This window comes from Microcebus murinus, chromosome 17 (genome assembly GCF_040939455.1).
Source record: "Microcebus murinus isolate Inina chromosome 17, M.murinus_Inina_mat1.0, whole genome shotgun sequence".
Classification (NCBI taxonomy): Eukaryota; Metazoa; Chordata; class Mammalia; order Primates; family Cheirogaleidae; genus Microcebus; species Microcebus murinus.
Window position 1 is genome coordinate 57,947,723 of NC_134120.1, and position 20,586 is coordinate 57,968,308.

General features: G+C 45.7%; 1 long non-coding RNA gene and 1 pseudogene across 1 annotated transcript; one reads left to right on the plus strand and one right to left on the minus strand.

Annotated features, from left to right (window-relative positions):
• Positions 1 to 622: 622 nt before the first annotated feature.
• Positions 623 to 1,123, minus strand: LOC105860896 (succinate dehydrogenase [ubiquinone] cytochrome b small subunit, mitochondrial-like; annotated as a pseudogene).
• Positions 1,124 to 11,956: 10,833 nt separating this feature from the next.
• Positions 11,957 to 16,800, plus strand: LOC142861588 (uncharacterized). The gene is made up of 2 exons (XR_012912822.1): positions 11,957 to 13,532; positions 15,488 to 16,800. It is a non-coding gene; the product is annotated as an uncharacterized LOC142861588 (long non-coding RNA).
• Positions 16,801 to 20,586: the final 3,786 nt, after the last annotated feature.

A 20,586-nucleotide genomic window follows, 5' to 3' on the forward strand; every position in this document is an offset into this window, starting at 1 on the left:
ATACAAGGGGTACCTAGTCATTAAATGGAACTTCCCTATATTCAAAAGCTCTCCAAGCTCTTTTTCCTAGAATTTAGAAATTTGTAATGTGAGATATCAGTATTTCCTAATTTTAAAGTTTCCCTAGGACGTGTAACCATCAATAGCTGGTATCAATTGAACAGAGAGGGAAGTTTTCAAAAATCAAACACTATCTAATTTTCTGCAAAGTCTTTATTCATGAATTAACAGTTTATTCCTTTGTCCATTATTCCCAGAGCAAATATAGAAGTTTGATCATGTATTGACAGTAGTAAAGCTCAATTCTCTTTAAGAGATTGATGAATTAAAAGGCAAAAGCTCATATATCATATTTAATTACACTGGGAGTCTTGTGAGAAGTTTAGAGACAACTCCACAAACCCACCAGAATATGGAACTCAGTCTCACAATTTCTTGGACATAGTACCTCTTAAACCTTTTCTTCAAAGATTAAATTTTGCAAATAACCATGTGATTATGAGAGGAGGTTTGCCCACTAGTGGACTTATCTGCTATTTCCTCCTTATTATGACTTGAATGGCATGACAAAGCAGAGGCCAAGAGGCACACAGTCAGCTCGCAAGGTATTAACTCAAAAAGGTCAGAGCTTACACAGCACAGCAAGAGCTTTGTAAATTTCCACATTGTGATGGTTGAAATTACAAAGCCCGACAAAAGTTAAAGCCAAAAATGCCAAAAGGCCTGCCTTGGCAGCTTTCTGCAATGTATCTCCGTGAAAATAGTCAGTAACAACTTGTCCAAGGCCCCAGTGACTGTGGAGAGTAAGGGCTGCAGCCAGGGAGCAGTCCAGTGCAGAAGAAGGATTCAAATAGCAGCTGAAAACAGGCCCAGGAGCAAAACAGTGGCATCCCTCTCACTGGTCCAGTGGAGAGACGCAGCCTTGGAGCCAGAATGGCGGATCGGTGACAGGTGTATGTGCTGCTCTCCACACCATCCAGGGTTGGTCCTGGAGAAAGGCCTAGACACGAGCAGATCTGACTACTGAGATTCAGAGTAACAGAGCTTGACCTCCTTGGAAACTACAGAGGACACTCAGCCTCCAGAGAACCACCACATCGCTCCAGAGGGCTCCTCCACTCATGAATCGATGGGCATTTAGGTTGATTCCATATCTCGCAATTGTGAATTGTGCTGCAATAAACATTTGAGTGCAGGTGTCTTTTTGATAAAATGATTAATTTTCCTTTGGGTTGATACCCAAGAGTAGGATTGCTGGATTGAACAGTAGGTCTACTTTTAGCTCTTTGAGAAATCCTTATACTGTTCTCCATAGAGCTTGTACTATTAATAATTTGCACTCCCACCAACAGTGTATAAGAATTCCTTTCTCTATGCATCCATGCCAGCATCTGTTGTTTTTTGACTTTTTAGTAATGGTCATTCTGATAGTGGTAAGATGGTATCTCACTGTGGTTTTAATTTGCATTTCCTTATGATTAGTGATATTAAACATTTTTTTCATATGTCTATTGGCCATTTGTCTGTCTTCTTTTGAAAAAAATCTGTTCATGTCTTTTGCTTTATTTTTCTGACATCATTTGATTTTTTTTTTTTTTTTTTGAGACAGAGTCTCACTTTGTTGTCCAGGCTAGAGTGAGTGCCGTGGCGTCAGCCTAGCTCACAGCAACCTCAAACTCCTGGGCTCGAGTGATCCTTCTGCCTCAGCCTCCCGAGTAGCTGGGACTACAGGCATGCGCCACTATGCCCGGCTAATTTTTTTTTTATATATATATATCAGTTGGCCAATTAATTTCTTTCTGTTTATAGTAGAGACGGGGTCTCGCTCTTGCTCAGGCTGGTTTTGAACTCCTGACCTTGAGCAATCCGCCCGCCTCGGCCTCCCAAGAGCTAGGATTACAGGCGTGAGCCACAGCGCCCGGCCTTTTTTTTTTTTTTTTGAGACAGAGTCTCACTCTCTTGCCTGGGCTAGAGTGCCGTGGCATCAGCCTAGCTCACAGCAACCTCAAACTCCTGGGCTCAAGCGATCCTTCTGCCTCAGCCTCCTAAGTAGCTGGAACTACAGGCAAGCACCACCATGCCTGGCTAATTTTTTTTATATATATTACTTGGCCAATTAATTTCTTTCTATTTTTAGTAGAGATAGGGGTCTCACTCTTGCTCAGGCTGGTTTCGAACTCCTGACCTCAAATTATCCGCCCACCTCAGCCTCCCAGAGTGCTAGGATTACAGGTGTGAACCATGGTGCCCGGCCTTCTGGCATCATTTCTTGATTTTCTTCACATCTTCCTATAGATCTTTGAGCATCTTTAAGGCAGGTGTTTTAAAGTCTTTGTCTAGTAGATCTGCCATCAGCTCCTTCTGAGGAACAGTATCCTTGTTTGGCAGGCTATAACAAAACACTGTAAACTAGGTGGCTTATAAACAATAGAAATTTATTTCTCACAGTTCTCAAGGCTGGGAAATCTAAGACCAAGACACTGGTGGATTCAGTGTCTGGTGAGAACCTGCTTCCTGAGTCCCAGACACCGTCGCCTAACTTCTAGTGCTCTTCCTGGTGGAAGGGATGAAGGAGTTCCCTGGGGTCCCTTTTAAGAGCAGGAATAGCCTTTATGAGGGCTCCATTCTCATGACATAATCACCTCTCAAAGCCCCACTTCCAGATCCCACCACACTGGGGGTTAGATTTCAAAATATGAACTTGGGGAAGATACAAATATTCACTATATAGCAGAAGCTTCTGTTGATTTTCTTTCTTTGAATGGGCCATATTTTCCTGTTTGCCTGACTTTTTGTTGAAAACTGGATATTTGAATTTAATAATATGGTCTCTGAAAATCAGATTCTCTCCTTGCACCATGCTTGTTGGTTTGTTTTGTTTTGTTGTATTTTTGATTGCTATAGAATGTCTCTGTGCCATGGATCAGCCTGAGGGGTAAATTTAAGGTCTTTTCAGCAATATCCTGAGACTCAGCCTTTCCCTGGGCATGTATGGTTCCTTTCTAATATTCCCTGTATATGCAGTTACTTTTGAGTGTCCTATTATTGAATATCTGGCTTCAAAAATGGGGGAAAGAGAAAAATGGGGGGAGGGCACTGGTCTTTTTTTTTTTTTTTTTTTGAGTCAGGATCTCACTCTGTTGGTGAGGCTGGAGTGCAGCGGGGCAGTCATAGCTCACTGCAGCCTCAGACTCCTAGCCTCAAATGATCCTCTTGCCTCAAGTGCTGGGATTACAAATGTGCACCACCGCACCTGGCATTGGCCCTTTAAATCCTCTATAAGTCACTTCAGCTGAAGGCAGAAGGGCTTAAGACCATGGAGGAGGTGCAACAACAATGGCTGCCACCTTTTTGTCTGCACTTCTAGCAGAGGGAGCAGTCGAGCACAGATCTTCAACGTCTGGCAAACAGGGTGCATACCGTCTGTCCTGGCTCCTGCACGCTGCTGCCGGGGGCTGGGGTGGGTGGATGGATGGCTGCTACTGTGCTAGAGCTGGAATTGACCAAATTTAACCACAGTATACCTTCCAAGCTTTTCCAGAAGCTTGCGAGTCAATAGACTCGTGTTCCCCAATAGTTCCATCAGACAGAGTCTACCTGCGTGGTTGTTGTCTAGGTGGGGAGACAGAGTCCTTACTACTTCGACATCTTCCCAGAGTATTCTTCTCTTTTGAAGGATAATTTCACAGGGTATAGAATTCTAGGTAGGTGGGTTTTTTCTCTCAGGTCTTTAGTATTTCACTCCACTCTCTTCTTGCTTTCATGGTTTCTGAGGGAACACAGATGTACCGACTGAAGAAATGATGTGGTTCTTGAATTTGGAAAGGAGAGCTTTATTTATTTATTTATTTGAGACAGAGTCTCACTCTGTTGCCCGGGGTAGAGTGCCGTGGCGTCAGCCTTGCTCACAGCAACCTCAGACTCCTGGGCTCAAGCGATCCTCCTGCCTCAGCCTCCCGAGTAGCTGGGACTACAGGCACGCGCCACCATTCCCGGCTAAGGAGAGCTTTATTTCTCACGAAGGGTTGCAGCCTGCAAGCGGCCATTCTGACAGGCTGGGAAGCACAGCCTCCAGCTGGAAACCAAAAACATATAATTTGAGAGAATGGTACAGGAAACAGGAATTTATGCTGAGCAGGGTGGTCAAATATACATATTTAACAAGTTATAGGAGGAGTCATGGATATTTATGAAAGGAGAAAAATGCACTTGCACAACTGAGCTCCATGCCTCTCCACGTGTCCATGCTCAGAAAATGGTGTTCTTAGCACGATCAGCAGGTGGAGTTTTGGGCCCTGAAATGTCAGCAGGTGAAGCAGAGGACACAAACACCCTTACTGTGCATAGTCCCTCGACTAGTCAGAACCACTCCATGGTTGCTGGTCTCTTATCAGGAAAGAATGCTGGTCAGTTGCAGCACCAAAACCGCAATAAGGGAGGAGCAGATCATGAGTCTGGTTTCTGTTTCACCCTTGGGGAAGAAAGGCTGATGGCTGTTGGGGGCAGGGCACGCAAGGCTGCTGTCTGACCTCCTGGCCTATCACTGCTGGGAGCTCAGCTGTAAGATTTCTCGGGGATCTCCTTGGCCAAAAGGGGGTCTGTTCAGTCAGTCAGGGGGCTTAGGATTTTATTTTAGTTCACAGATGTAATTTGTATCTTTGCTCCTCTATGGGTAAGGTGTTTTTTCTCCTCTGGCTTCTGTCAAGGCCCCAAGGCCCCACTTCTCACTGTCAGGACCCCCTTCCCTCCAACGGCACCAGGAGCATGCTCCACCACAAAAGCACACATAGAGTCCGTATAAATGCCCATCCTTCCTCCTCTGGATAACTGAAAGACTCTGGTTAAAGCCACCACCTCGGCTTCCCGGGCTGAAGTCCCAAGCGGCAGTGCGTGCCAGGACCGTGACCAGCGTGCATTCAGTCCTTCGCTGTCCGTGAAGCTGCTCCTGCCGGTGAAAAGATTCCAACCTGGCTCTGGCATTGGCTGACGGCCACCAGAACCTCTAAACGGTCTTGCTGCAAAGGCCCATTCTCCTCGGCTGGTGACAGGGTGGCAGGATTGAGAACAATGACACAGTGTTTAATGACAACTCACAAGTAGCTGCTACTGCCTGGAAGCAAAGAGGCCTTCCTCTCACAATACTGCTCAATGGCTCTGACAAGTGCGCCACTGGTGTGGGGTGTCTCCCCGCACCTGTTCTAAGACTCCAAGTCTCATTCCTTGTTTTTCATGTTATTTAAATTCTTTCTAGGCCGGGCGCTGTGGCTCACGCCTGTAATCCTAGCTCTTGGGAGGCCGAGGCGGGCGGATTGCTCAAGGTCAGGAGTTCAAAACCAGCCTGAGCAAGAGCGAGACCCCGTCTCTACTATAATCAGAAAGAAATTAATTGGCCAACTGATATATATATAAAAAAAAAAAATTAGCCGGGCATGGTGGCACATGCCTGTAGTCCCAGCTACTCGGGAGGCTGAGGCAGAAGGATCGCTTGAGCCCAGGAGTTTGAGGTTGCTGTGAGCTAGGCTGACGCCACGGCACTCACTCTAGCCTGGACAACAAAAGTGAGACTCTGTCTCAAAAAAAAAAAAAAAAAAATTCTTTCTAGGCTGAGCATGGTGGCTCACACTTGTAATTCTAGCCCTCCGGGAGGATTGCTTGAGCTCAGGAGTTGAGGTGGAAGGATTGAGGTGGGAGGATTGCTTGAGCTCAGGAGTTCGAGACCAGCCTGAGCAAGAGTGAGATCCTGTCCCTACTAAAAACAGAAAAAATTAGCCAGGCGTGGTCACTGGCACCTATAGTCCCAGCTACTCAGGAGGCTTAAGCAGGAAGATCACTTGAGCTCAGGAGTGTGAGGTTACAGTGAGCCATGATAATGCCACTGAACTCTACCCAGGGTGACAGAGGAAGACCCTATCTCAAAAAAAAAATTTTTTTTTCTGTGAGTCAGGCAACCCAAAGTGGAGGCAAACATAAGTGCTGTGACTGAGTACCCTTCATCGAGTTCCTCAGCCACTGCTTGCCTATGGTTGCCTCACCTTTGCTTGGCCTCTCCTCACCATGCCCTGCCTGGCTTGTGGAGTGCCATTCATGCCTGGTCCCAGGCGTTGGGGTGGCAGCCACGGAAAGGGACTCCCTGGTCCGCTTCTGTCCAGGTGGCTTGGCACCAATTGAATCACCTCTCAATTTCACCTGTGGGGATACTTGCATTGGAGCCCCTGCACCCCCTCCTTCATCATCTGAGTCCTGAACTTGAGAAAAAAACCATTTGCTCTCTTGGGGCTGTCTTGTTACCTGGAGTCCTTTGCAATTGTTGGCAATGCTCTTTCCAATGTCCTTCTTTACAAAAAGCACAATGACTGTACATCCATCTGGGTGGCTTTTTCCACCCTTTCCTTTTGACTGTCTCAAAGGATCCTGACAGCTGTTCTCGTACATTCAAGCCTCTTATCTGCTATTGCCATAAACTGTCCTGCTACAGCTCGGGGTGCCCTCTGGCCCAATTAAGTTCCCTGCCAGGAGAGACCATACCCAACCCAGAGTCACACTCTAGTGGGCATGGACCTAAAGAATTAGCTCCAGCGGCGCCCTCCCTCCTGCCGCCTCTCTCACCGTGCCGGGATGGCGGTGGTGGCATTGGGCGGCAGTTAACCCAGGCCGGGCTCTGTGCAGGGTCACTTCCTGGACCAGCTTTGGGCCTCTGGCAGGGGGCCCATCAGCGTGTGCTGAAGCATGGCCGAGCATGGCGCCTCCCCAGCTGGTGGGGAGCTGGCAGCGGGAGAGTGGGCACAGGAGACCCAACCCACTTAGTCCTCCCAGTTTTATCACAAGGGGCCTGCTATCCCACCCACCGCCAGTAGAGGTCTCTCTTGTACCTATAGGATATCGCCTCACTTATCTGACCTTTGACAAAATAATTCCAGTTGTAATTTAAAGTTTCATTCCCTTCTCCTCACACTCCAGCACCTACATCGGATTACAGTAACACTATACCTTCTTAGACGTAGACTTATAGTTATAGATTGACCATTCAGACAAGATTTTCCCCAAGTGGCTTTCAGATGGAGTTTCCTTATGTCGCAATAAAACTCACAAACATGAAGCGTAGATGATACAGGGAATCCCCAACAAAAATGCCAAGGCCCACAAAATGGAAACCATCCACAGGAAACCAAAGTCTCAGACTGAGAACAAGCATCTCTTAATCCAAATGAGAACCAACATCTCCCAATCCCTCCTGGTTCCCTGGGAACTGCAAATGAGTTCCAAATCCAAACCAGATTCCCTAGCTTCACTCAACCGTGACTTCCACCCCCAAACAAGCACCTGCAAACAAATGCAAACAAAATGTCCTGCTGCAGAGCAGGACACTCTGAAAACCTCCCAAATGGGTGGAATCAGGGTCTCTGTGTGCACACCAGAAGCTCACTCTGACAAATGACCTGGCGTCCAGACACTTTGCAAATCCTTTTCCCTCTCCTCAACTCAGTTCAGGTTGCAGGAGCTGCATCTACTTTGGGTGGGGGAGTGATGTGATGGGCGTTCCCCCGAAGCTAAAACAGGCTCCTGCAATGCTAGGGTGGTTTCTCTCTCTTTTACCAGTGCAGACCCATGGCTTGACCCCAGGCTGCTCCCCACGGGTTCCAGCCATTGCAGGATGCTGTTCCACCAGGGTGCTGATGGGCCCACCCAGGGACACCAAGTTCTGTGACCAAAAGTTTGGCATTTGTCCCCAAGCCTGCATAATAAGAACTAGGACAGTGGTTTGAGGAAAAGGAAAGGAAGGTTTATTAATTTGCCAGCAAATGAGGAAAATGGCAAGCTCCCATCTTAAAGTACCAATTTTCCTAACTAAAAGCAGAAATACAGAGCTTTTTAAAGGGAGGGTTTTCAGCTTTGAGCTGCTGCTGTTTAGCTAGAGTTGGTGATTCTGATCTGTCCCATATACTGCAAAGACAATCTTATGAGCTCTGCCCAGACCTCAAAGAGACAGTACACTGGTTCATTGAGCCATCTCCAGTGGTACAAAGAACAAAGGGCACTCCTCTGCCCCTCCTGACCACTGGCCTGGGGCAAGGAGTCAGGTTTTAATTCCTAAGAAGAGAGGAAGAGGTTTTAAAGAGACAGCTTTTAATACATTTTGCCCTTTCCCAGGCCATTCCCTCTATTACAGTTTGATGTCTGACATTAATCTGGGGGAAATTCTTAGTCATTATTGTTTTGTATATTTCTTCTTTTTCTTTTTCTCTTTCTTCTCCTTATGATATTCTCATTACATGTATGTTATACCTTTTGTAGTTGTCCCCACAGTTCTGGGATACTCTGTTCTTTTTTTTAAGATTTTTTTTTCTCTTTGCTTGTCCATTTTGAACGTTTCTATTGGCATATCCTTAAGCCCAAAGATTCTTTCCTCGGCTATATCCAGTCTACTAATGAGCCCATCAAAGGCATTCTTCATTTCTGGTATAATGTTTCTGATTGCTAGCATTTCATTTTTGTTCTGACTTAGGATTTTCACCTCTCAGATCACATTGGTGCTGTTGTCTGCTCTTGCACGCTGTCTGCTTTTCTGACTAGGGCCCCCAGCATATTAATCACAGTGGTTTTAAATTCATGACCTGGTAATTCTGACATCCCTGTCATGTCTACCTCTGGTTCTGATGTCTCTTCAAAGTGTGTTTTTTGCCTTTTTACATGTAATATTTTTTTGAAAGTGGACCTGATGTATTGGGTAAAAGTGACTCTGGTACATCGGCCTTCAGTGGTGTGGTGTTGATGCTGGGGGAGGGGTGCTCTACTGTCTCATGGTCAGGGCTCTTCCTTTGACCAGGCCTGTGTCCCTGGACTGTGAGGGTCATCGTGTTTCTCAGCCCCTCCCCATCCTTAGGTAAGGCAAGATGAGGTTAGTTAGCCTCTGGTAAAACCCCAGCAGGTTAGACTCGTTAACTAGTTTCTCCTGAGGGCAGACCTTCTTAAGAACAGAATGCTCTGGTGTTTTTCACAAGGGTTCCTTTTCTCTTCCCCTTGCTGGAAGCTCAAGGAGATTTTTCTCCGATATTTACTGTGGGAACCTGGTCAAGCTCCTGGAGATAAAACAAAAGGGTGGGGACCCCCCTGTGACTGTGTCCCTTTGATGCTTTTGACTCTGAGACTTGTCCATATGAGCCTCTAGCAATTCTTTAATTATAATTTAGGTTTTTAGGTTTTCATACTTCAGTTCTGTTTCCTGTGGTGATTTCTGCTCCGGTACATGTGATTCCTTGTGTCCACCTGTCCGTCTCTTCAGTTTGGGGGGGCAGCAGTTTGTCCTGTGACCTCACTTCTTTGAGGGATCTAAGAAGAGTCCTTGGCTTTTAGTTTGTTCAGCTTTTCACCTGTTAGGATGGAATGATGACTTCCAAGTTCCTTACCTGCCAGACCAGAAACCAGAAGTCCCCTTTAGTTTTTCTCTTTACTATTTTGTTAATTTTAGTGTCAGCGATAAAACTGAAGAAATAAAAACTGCTAGAAGTTTTGAATGTTCTTTTGACTAACTCCTTGCTTTCTGTATTCCAGCCTTATTTTTCCAAATACCTTTAATGAGCTTGTAGCAAAGCTACTGCTAAAAAAGGGCATTGGAAGTCCCCCCAAATATGTGATATAATTCAACTTTTGTATAAATAAACAATATGCACACTGACTCATATAACATATATAAGTAGTTGTTATATTCATGTAAACAGTCTTGAAGGAAAGACACCAAAATATTAACAGCAGTCCTATGGAGAACTAGTTGGGAGAAGAATGGTGCAGGGGAGGTAGGGACATTTACTAGAACTATGTACACTTCTGCTAGTGTATTCATATTATCACTCAATTTTGTTTCACTTAAATGGAACCAGAGATAATCCTTTGCATTAAATCAAATTCCTGGAGCTTATAAATCTACTATAAAATAAGTAATTGAGAAACGCAGTGACAAATACAAAATCTAGGGAAAGAATGTTTTAATTATCCATGACCTAAGAATAAATTCGTGAGGTCATATTTTACAGATGACATTCATGTATTTGAAAGCAAACAATTTCACACTCAGTTTCACAGATGGACAAAATTTTCCCAGCCCTGAGACCAAATCATACGTAATGTCTGATTGTTCTCTCTCAGCTGGTCCCAAGGATGGTTCAATGCTAACTCTTTTCCAAGCAATTAAGCAAATAAATTCTAAAACCAAAAATACAAAAGCTCAAAAAGCAACATCAAAACCCCCAAACAATCCCATTAAAAAATGGCCAAAGGACATGAATAGACATTTTTCAAAAGAAGACACTGGAATGGTCAACCAGAATTTGTAACCACAGAACCAGCCCAAACTGGGCCTACTCTGTTGATAGCAGAATGTTGAGTTACTTTGTGGGTATAACAGAGCCAAACTGCAAGTCACGTAGCCTGGGCATGTGCAATAGAAAAAGCTCGCATCTCTAACAATGCCCAGAACCAATATTCCCCCACAGAAGCAAAAGACAGGGGCGTGACCAGAACTTGACCACTGGACATTTTCAGAAGCTAGGAGTCCATTGGCCAATCACACCCACGGCTAAAATCTGCCTCAACATACCTTACTGTAAATGGTCAAACTTGAAGCCCTCCAATCAGACTCTGCCAAGCCAACATTCCTAATCCTTTCCCTTGCCCTCCAACCCCTTAAAACTTGCCTCGGACTCCAAATCAGGGAGACAGATTTGAGCCAGGCCTCATCTCTCCTTGTTGGTCAGCCTTGCAAGGAAGGCTTTTCTCAAAATCCAGTGCCATAGCCGTTGGCTTGGATGCGTGTCAGGCAGTGAGCTCATTTGCTCTATAACACACGTGAAGAAATGGTCAGCTTCACTAGTCATCAGAGAAATGCAAATTAAAACCACAATGAGATATGAGCTTACACCAGTCAGAATGGCTATTACTAAAAAGACAAAAAATAACAGTTGCTGGTGGGAGCGCATACATATTTCTGGTGGGAATATAATTAGTACAATCTCTGTGGAAAACAGTATGGAGATTTCTCAAAGAATGAAAAACAGAACTGCCGTTCGATCCAGCAATCCCACTACTGTGCATCTACCCAAAGGAAAAGAAATCATTATATCAAAAAAAAACACCTGCATTTATATGTTTGCTGCAGCACTGCCCACAAAACCAAAGATATGGTATCAACCTAAATGGATGATTGGATAAAGAAACTGTGGCATATATACACAATGGAATAAGACTGCTCAGCCATAAAAATATTGAAATCCTGTCTTTTGAAGCAATGTGGATGGAACTGAAACAAGTCAGACACAGACAAACACCACATGCTCTCGCTTAGAAGTCGGGGCTAAATGTGTGCACACACGGACTAGGAGTGTGGATTTATGGACACTGGAGACTTGGAAGGGTGGGGAGGAAGGGGGCAGATGATGGCAAATTACTCAATGGATACAATTTATGTTATTCAGGTGATGGCTATACGTTAGCCATGACTTTGTCACTACCAAATATATTCATGTGACAAAATTACACTTGTACCCCTTAAATGTATACCCATAAAATTTGAAAAACTACTTTGTATTTGAAAAGTTATAAAACCTTCTAAACTTTTTGTCTTGAGACACTGAAATGATGAAGAGGGAAAGAAGTATGTTCAGGGATGATTTTCCTGGTATACCTGATACAAACCTGGAACTTGCGTCTGTGACCTTTCATTGAGCCATTTTGCTTAAATCGCCCTTCAGTACTTGTGGGGACAACTTTGACCTTCAGGAACCCTGCAACATAGCCAGGGACGGCCCCCGGCACAGCCCGAACAGAGAGATCCACGTAGGCGTACAAAGCTCTTGAGATGACATTTACTGGGCTGAATAATGTCTCCCTCCAAGTCACATCCTTCCTAGTACCTCAGAATGTGATTTAATTAGAAACAGTGTCATTGCAGATGTAATTTGTGGGGCGCGGTGACAACGCCATTACAAGATGGCGCCGATTTCCGGTGGCCCGCCTGTAGTAAACAAGTTCAGCGCATGCGCAGAGTAAGTCCTGGCCTGTTCTATAAGTATGCATATGAAGGATCTTAGCTTGGCCTATCAGTAATAACCCTCGCGCGCTTTTAACCTATCCCCATCACTTCCCTCCTTCCTTAGAGTATATAAGTGTGTGAGAGCTTGTGCTCAGGGTCTTCCGCATCATGTAAGTCTAAAGGGAACCCCATTAAAGCACTGTCAGAAGAACTCCAGTTGCCGCGTCTTCCTTGCTGGCGAGGCGGGCGCGACAAGTGGTGCCGAAACCCGGGACTTGAAACAACTTTGAGGCACCAGCGGAGACGACCTCAACAGAGGTGAGTTCAGAACTGACGTGTGGGACGGCCAAAACTCCCCTGCTTCCAAAAAATGGGTAATATTCCGCTGCGGCGCTTTTTGTGGCCTATTAAGAACCTCTTAGCATCACAAGGAGTGCACTGTGAGGAAAGGACCCTCATAAAATTTTTGAAGGAGGTGGACCGTGTAGCTCCTTGGTTCCTCCACTCGGGTTCCTTGACTATTCCCTCTTGGGGGAAGTTAGGACGGGACCTTCGTAGTGTGGGGACTCTGAGGCCAGGCACTCTCCTTGTTTACAACCTAATTATGGAGTGCCTGCATGATGAAAGCTCAGGCCCGCGCGTAGCAGCTAGCCAAAGAGCACTGAGTGACTTGCAAGACGCAAGCTCAGAGAGAAGCAGTAAGGGAGGGACCGCGGTAAAAGGTGGAAAAAAGGAATATAGAGCTCAAAAAAGGAAAATGCAGGGAGGGAAAGCGCAGCCCGATCTGCCTGATTGTGACCCCTTACCAGATTTTGACAATCTACATTTATCTGACACTGCTGACTCTGAGTCAGACTGCGAAAATAGCCCAGAGTCAGATGAGGAACTAGAAAAGAAAGAGGAACCAGTTTTTCAGGAAGCGGCCGGTTGTGAGCGGTACCGCCCACCTCCGCATGCCCCGCCTTGGGAAGGGCTGGGTTTTTCTTAGGGGCCGCTCGCCGCTGGGGATCCTCTGCCCATACCCTGGAATACAGACGAGCCAGTGTGGGTACCCCAGTGGCCCTTACCCTCTGAAAAGTTACTCGCGGCCCATAATCTAGTGCAAGAGCAGCTTACTCTTGGGCATCTTGAACCCTCTCATTCTCCTTGGAATACCCCTATTTTTGTGATTAAGAAAAGGTCTGGTAAATGGAGATTGTTGCATGACCTTAGAGCAATTAATGCCCAGATGCAGCTTATAGGGCCTGTTCAGAGAGGACTGCCCCTTCTCTCAGCTTTGCCTAAACATTGGAGTCTAATTATCTTGGACATTAAAGACTGTTTTTTCTCTATTCCCTTGCACCCACAAGATAAAAGCAGATTTGCATTCACGCTTCCTTCCATAAACCATGAGCAGCCTGATGCAAGATATCAATGGCAGGTTTTGCCTCAGGGCATGGCTAACAGTCCCACTATGTGCCAACTTTATGTGGCCTCAGCTATCCAGCCGGTTAGGCAGAAGTTTTCAAAGGTAAGAATTATACACCATATGGATGATATTCTCTTGTGTCATTGTGATGATGGCGTACTTCGCCAAGCTTATGCGTCCCTTCAGGCTCACTTAAAGGAAAAAGGCTTGCTGATCGCTCCAGAAAAGGTGCAAGAGGGAGAAGTAGGCGTGTTTCTTGGTAGTAGCATTCTCCCTGACAAAATTGTGCCTCAAAGACTGTCCATCCGAAGAGATGCTTTGAGGACCTTAAACGATTTTCAAAAACTGCTAGGGGATATCAATTGGCTTCGACCTTTTTTATGTCTTACCACAGCAGAACTGAAGCCATTATTTCAGATTCTAGAGGGAGACTCACACATCACGTCTCCTAGAACTTTGACTCCTGAGGCCCTTAAGGCTCTTCATAAGGTAGAAGAAGCCATTCAAAAGGCGCAACTAGTGCGCATTCAACACCATGATCCTTTCTCCCTCTGTGTACTCCCTTCTCCCACGCTCCCTACGGCAGTGCTTTGGCAGGATGGTCCCCTTTTATGGGTGCATCCTCAAGCCTCTCCAGGAAAGGTGATTGGCCATTATCCTACCTGTGTGGCCGAGATAGCTTTAAAGGGTGTTAGTTTGGCTGTGTCCCATTTTGGGCGTCACCCTGATAGCCTGATTTGTCCATATACTGCCAATCAGGTGAACACCTTATGTGCCACTCTTGATGCATGGGCCATATTGAGATGCACCTTCCCGGGGAGCATTGATAACCATTATCCCAGACATGCCTTGTTGCAGTTTGCAATGAGGAATGAGCTTATTTTCCCAAGAGTAACTTCACTGTTACCTTTGGTTGATGCCTTGGATGTGTATACCGATGGCTCTAAGACGGGTATTGGGAGCTATGTCATTCAGGACAAGGTGTATACCAAACAGTTTAACTATTCTTCTCCTCAGCTAGTAGAGTGTGCCATAGTCGGTCTGGTTCTCAGTACCATCACTGAACCTATCAACATCATCTCAGACTCCTTTTATGTGGTCAACGCAGTTAAACAGTTAGAGAGCTCCTTTCACATTCTTGCCAAGAGTACTGTCTTTTCTGTATTTACAGAAATTAGGAATACTATTCAAAATAGGAAAAACCCATTTTCCATTCAGCATATCAGAGCTCATTCCTTGTTACCTGGATCTATGGCTGCGGGAAATTCTATGGCAGATCGCGCCACTCGCGCCCTCTGGGTGTCTGATGGCCACGCCGCCGCCATAGACTTTCATAAACTTTATCATGTGCCAGCTGAAACCTTACGACTTAAGTTCAACATCACACGTGCAGATGCTCGTGAGATTGTACTGCAATGTCCAAATTGTGCTCCTTTTTGCACCGTTGTTCATACGGGCGTGAATCCTAGGGGTTTGCGTCCTCTACATATGTGGCAAATGGATGTAACTCATGTCCCATCCTTTGGGAAGCTTCAATATGTTCACGTATCTGTTGACACGTGCTCAGGCGTCCTTCATGCCACGCCTCTGGCTGGAGAAAAGGCAAGTTACGTTATCATTCACTGCCTAGAAGCTTGGGCAGCCTGGGGCAAGCCCCGGGTTATTAAGACAGATAATGGCCCGGCTTATACCTCAAAATCTTTTCAGCAGTTTTGCACTCGCTTGCGTGTGGAGCACCGTACCGGTCTTCCCTACAACCCTCAAGCGCAAGGCATCGTGGAACGTGCTCACGGCACGCTCAAAATGTACTTACAAAAACAAAAAGGGGGAGATGCCCTACAGCTAGGGCTATCACCCAAAGACGCCTTTCCTTTGCTCTCTTTACTTTAAATTTTTTAAATTTAGATGTCAAGGGACGTTCGGCAGCAGACAGGCATGTCACGCCTGCTCCGCCACAGAAAGAATTAGTGAAGTGGAAAGGTGTGTTGTCTAACCTATGGAAAGGCCCGGATCCAGTGTTAATGAGATCCAGGGGAGCTATTTGTATTTTTCCACAGGACCAGGACAATCCCATCTGGGTGCCCACGCGGCTGACTAGAACGGTGCAGCAGCCTCCAGAGCAGCATGGGGACCCAGTGGCTACTCCTCCTGACGACAGTATGGATGATCGCGAGGATGGCAGCGGAGCCACGCTGGGGGATCCTGTCAGTGCTTCCCCTGCCGTTGCCTGTGACACATGACGCATCAGTTTTCCCCCGCCTAGGGAAATAGATCCTTCTCCTTGAAGGGGACTTTGTGTTTTGTGTGGGGTTAACGGAAGCTGCACGGACTTGGCCCCCCTGTCCATTGGTGGCTAGGGGTATGGCAGGGAATGCTAGTTTCGCATGGAATCTTAGCGACTCTTTTGAAGGTTCTGTGAGGGTGATTGCGGGAGGGCGAAACTCGACCTTTGCCCCTACACCCGTCTGTGTTTGGCCCCCGTTTATCTGGGTGGTATCCACGGAAAAACCCTCTGGTACACATGTGAACTGTTCCTCTAATACGTGCAATTATACATTGTGTTAGAATGCCACGTCTCACCCCTCTGCCATTGTTACCCGCTTGCCTAGATACATTCCTGTTCCTGTTGAAGCTCCTAGCTCTATGACTCTGTTTCGGTCTTGCAGCCACGGCCGTCTTGCTGCTTGCTGCGGCTGGCGGCGGGCTGTGGGCCATCTGTAGGCTGCAGGCCCAGAGACGGAGGGACCATGTGGTATTGGCACAGGTATTTGCTGCGCTTGAACTGGGACAGCCTACACAGGTGTGGTTGACCATGCTAAAAGGTTAGCCTAGTTTTGGGTTGCACCCGCTCCTACCCCCGGGTATTTTAGCAGACATGGCCTTTGCACTCTGAGGGATTTCTCCCATTGCACCAGATAAGGCATGTCTCCTATCCCACAGCCAGCCTTTGCACACCTCCGAGTTTTGCTCATTGCACGAGGTAAGGTGGTTGCTGGTGAAAGTGAGGCTCTGCAACCTTGATCGCATGGTCGAAGGACGGTGCTGAACGGTTGCTCAGCTCTCATTAAATTAATAAAACGGGGAGATGTGGGGCGCGGTGACAACGCCATTACAAGATGGCGCCGATTTCCGGTGGCCCGCCTGTAGTAAACAAGTTCAGTGCATGCGCAGAGTAAGTCCTGGCCTGTTCTATAAGTATTCATATGAAGGATCTTAGCTTGGCCTATCAGTAATAACCCTCGCGCGCTTTTAACCTATCCCCATCACTTCCCTCCTTCCTTAGAGTATATAAGTGTGTGAGAGCTTGTGCTCAGGGTCTTCCGCATCATGCAAGTCTAAAGGGAACCCCATTAAAGCACTGTCAGAAGAACTCCAGTTGCCGCGTCTTCCTTGCTGGCGAGGCGGGCGCGACAGTAATTAGTTAGGGTGAGACGAGGGCACAGCAGAGTAGGATGGGCCCTTAATCCAATATGACTGGTGTCCTTCTGCGGGGAGAGTAGTATTGAGGCAGGCTCATGAGGAGATAGCTGCTTCTCCCCACGGAGCCAAGTCCCTAAGATAGGGGTTGCCACAGAGGATAAGGAAATTGACAGGCAACAGAGAGAAATAAAAGAATACACAGAGACTAAGGTATAGTTTATAGTTTTATATACATAAAAAGATCAGATATAACACAGCGGGGGGCACCTAGGAGACTGGCGTATCTCCATAAATGCCAGCAATATGGTTAGATTCATACAGGTTTTTATAATCACAGACATCAATTACCAGTTGTCAGGGTAACATATTTGCATATCAGGGAATGCAGTTGCTAGTGGATACAAGTAATGGGTAAGGGTCAAAAGTCCTCTCAAGGGGCTTCTAATCTATCTAGGTGAACAAACAGGTACAAAGTCTTTCAGGGGCTAACTTATAAGTTCTAAGAGGTAGTTGTCAATTAACAAAGGTAAAATAAAAGAGGTATAGTGACTCTATATTTCTTTGATTAGTTATGGTGGACTTAAAGGTAGACAGACAGGAGAGAGTAGGAAGCCCATCTCTAATAAGCAGGTTGTTTATAACCACTGGGGCACTTCTCTGGGCAAAGTGCACTCATTGTCTCTGGCTCCCATCCTGTGGGCCATGTTTGCCTTGTCTTGTCTTTCAAGACACAGGGAAGCTCACAAATTTTGAGATACTGGGAAGCCTTCCTGGAAAACATCCCTACCAGAGATTTGAGAGCTCTCCCATGATAGCAGCCTCTAATAAGTGAACCATTGAGTCCTTCACACATTCCTTCAGGGCAAAACCCTGCAAACTCCTGTTTCTGTCTTTAATATAGTAATATTGGGTTATATAATAAAATAATGATCTTATGAGCCACATCTCATTAATTCCTCAATCATATTTTCCCAACAGCCTTCTAAATACAGAAGAGACACAGAGGCACAGTGGAGAGGGCCCAGGGAGATGCGGGCAGATGTTGCAGGGACGCAGCGGCGGCGGGGAGTGCGGGCAACCCCAGGAGCTGGGCAAGGAAAGGAAGCGCCCTCCCCTGCGGCCCTGTGGCAGGTGGCCCTGCTGACATCTTACTCTTCGTATTCTGCCTCCAGAACAGTGAGAGAATAATCTTTCCTTATTTCAAGGTATCCAGTTTGCAATAATTTGTTTTGGCAGCCCTAAGAAGCTAACACATAATGTCAATTCTTAGTTTAAAAACTAATAGGACTGATTCCTTCAAGGAAGATCTCGGTTAAAACAAAAAATGTAATAGAGTCAGGCTTGGTGGCTCCCAGCCATAATACCAGCCCTTTGGAGGCCAAAGTGTGAGGATTACATGAGGCCAGGAGTTTGAGACCAGCCTGAGCAACACAGTGAGACCCTCTCTCTACAAAAATTTTAAAAAATTAGTCAGGCGTGGTGGTGCACCCTTGTAGTCTTAGCTACTCGAGAGGCTGAGGCAGGAGGATCCCTTGAGCCCAGAAGGTTGAAGTTGCAGTGAGCTATGATCATACTCATGCACTCCAGTCTGAGCGACAGAGCTCAGACCTCCATCTCTGACACAAACAGTGAAATATATGAGACCTTATACTTCCACTAGAATTTCATTTAGAAATGCTATTATAGCATTTACAAAAATTGTTCTGAAAATATTTACCTGAAAATAATTATGTGTTAATCTTTTTAACTTATGAAAAATGTAAGTATAGAGAAAAGTAGAGAAAATTGTATAAATATATGCCCATCAACTGGATTTATGATTCATCATTTCCCCCCTTTGCTTTATCTGTCTTAGTAAAGTGTTGTGAAATAAATTGCATACATCATGTACATACTCCTGAATACGTCATTATACAACTGTGAAAAAATACAGAAACTGCAATGACATTATAATATCTAACAAGATTAAAAGTTCCTTAATAGCACCTAACTGCCACTCACTGACTTGTTGACGACACTTGCTGTTATGGACTGGATTGCGTTCTCCCAAATTCCATGTGCTGCAGCCCTGCTGCAACATGACTGCAATTGGAGATGGGGCCTTTCGGGAGGTGATTCGTGAGGATGGGCCCACTCTGACAGGCATGGTGCCCTTATAAACAGAGGGAGAGACTCCAGACCTAACCCAACACCCCTTGCACAGGCTGAGGCAAGATCACGTGGGGACATAGCAAGACGGTGACCATCTGAGACCAGAGGGGCCTCCCCAAAAACCAACCCTGATGGCACATTGGTCGTGGATTTTTAGCCTCCAGATCTGTGAGAAAATATGTTTTCATTGTGTAAGCCACCCACTTTGTGGTATCTTTTTATAGCAGTCTATAAAGTAGTCTGATTAATACACTTGTTGTCCCATAAAATATCCTACCTTTTAGATTTAGCAGGTTGTTTCTTCTTGATGTTGTTTAACTTATTCCTCTATCCCCTGTATTCCCATATGTTAGAAGTTAAAGCTAAAGTCTTTCTTAGACTCAGGTTAAACATTTATGGCAAGTCTTTAGGAGTAATGCGGTCGACTTTATATTACATTCTATTCAGCGAACATAATACCTGCCTGTCCCAAGAGTATGATGCTAAATCACTCATTTAGGATCATGTGAACAGATCTCTCCATTGTAAACACATGGCTTTTAACTTTTGATTGAGTTATTTCAGATAGTCACAAGACTCAGAGTTCAAGTTGGCTCTAAATATTTGCATTAATGAACTGGGAAAAATCAGGATAATTTAGAGAGCTATCAGGTAGGGGGCACAGCTAAATATTCAGGTTCAGAAAAATTTATAAGAATATCATTATCTAAGAATATCATTCTAATAATAATATCTAAGAATATCATCTAAGAATATCAATATCTAAGAAGAGTATCTGTCATGGCCCGATTACAGGACGGGGGATGACACAGAACATAAAATAACGACATAGGCACGCTTGAACATGACAATGACTCGAGTGATCAATGCACCGGTCGCCTTATTTTTATACCCCCCAGACCCAAGGTTAGTTCCTTGTATGTGAGCATCTGAGCATAGCAGCGATATCAGCCAATTCTGGAGTTGTTTTAAAAGGGAACAATTTCCCATGGTCTCAGACTTCTAACGGTTACTAAAGTTAAGGTGCCGGACAGAGCTCAAAAGCCAAGGCCGAGATGAGAGAGGCAACATAAGACAGTGCAGCCATTTGAAGTGCTTCTTGGTCTCAATCCCAGGCGGTGGCTCCTCCCTGGCCCCCACGGTTGTGTCCGTCTTAGGTCGCCCCCCCATGGGGAGTGTTACCCGTCATTGACTACCAACCATCAATCGGGAGCCAGTTCTTGGGAGAGTTCTTCTTCTTGTTCTCATGGCCTCCAGACTCCCACCAGGGGCCCTCCGTGTGGGAGCTGGGCAACATTTCCTTATGTGCAGAAGCTCAGGCCTCTTACCAAGTCACAGGGCAGCAACCGTGTCTGAAGAAAATGCCGACTACCGCTGCGTCCGGCAGCACACGGACATCACGGACTGCAGTGCATGGTTAGCATAAGGCACAAGGCCAGAATCAGCCCCCAACAAGTATCATTTTAAAAAATTAATGTGCTTTTCTCTTTTACCTTTCTGATTATAGATGTATCAGTTAGGATGCTCTTGTTTGGAAGCCACTAAAAACCTGATATAAACTCAAATAATAAGAGAAATATATTCT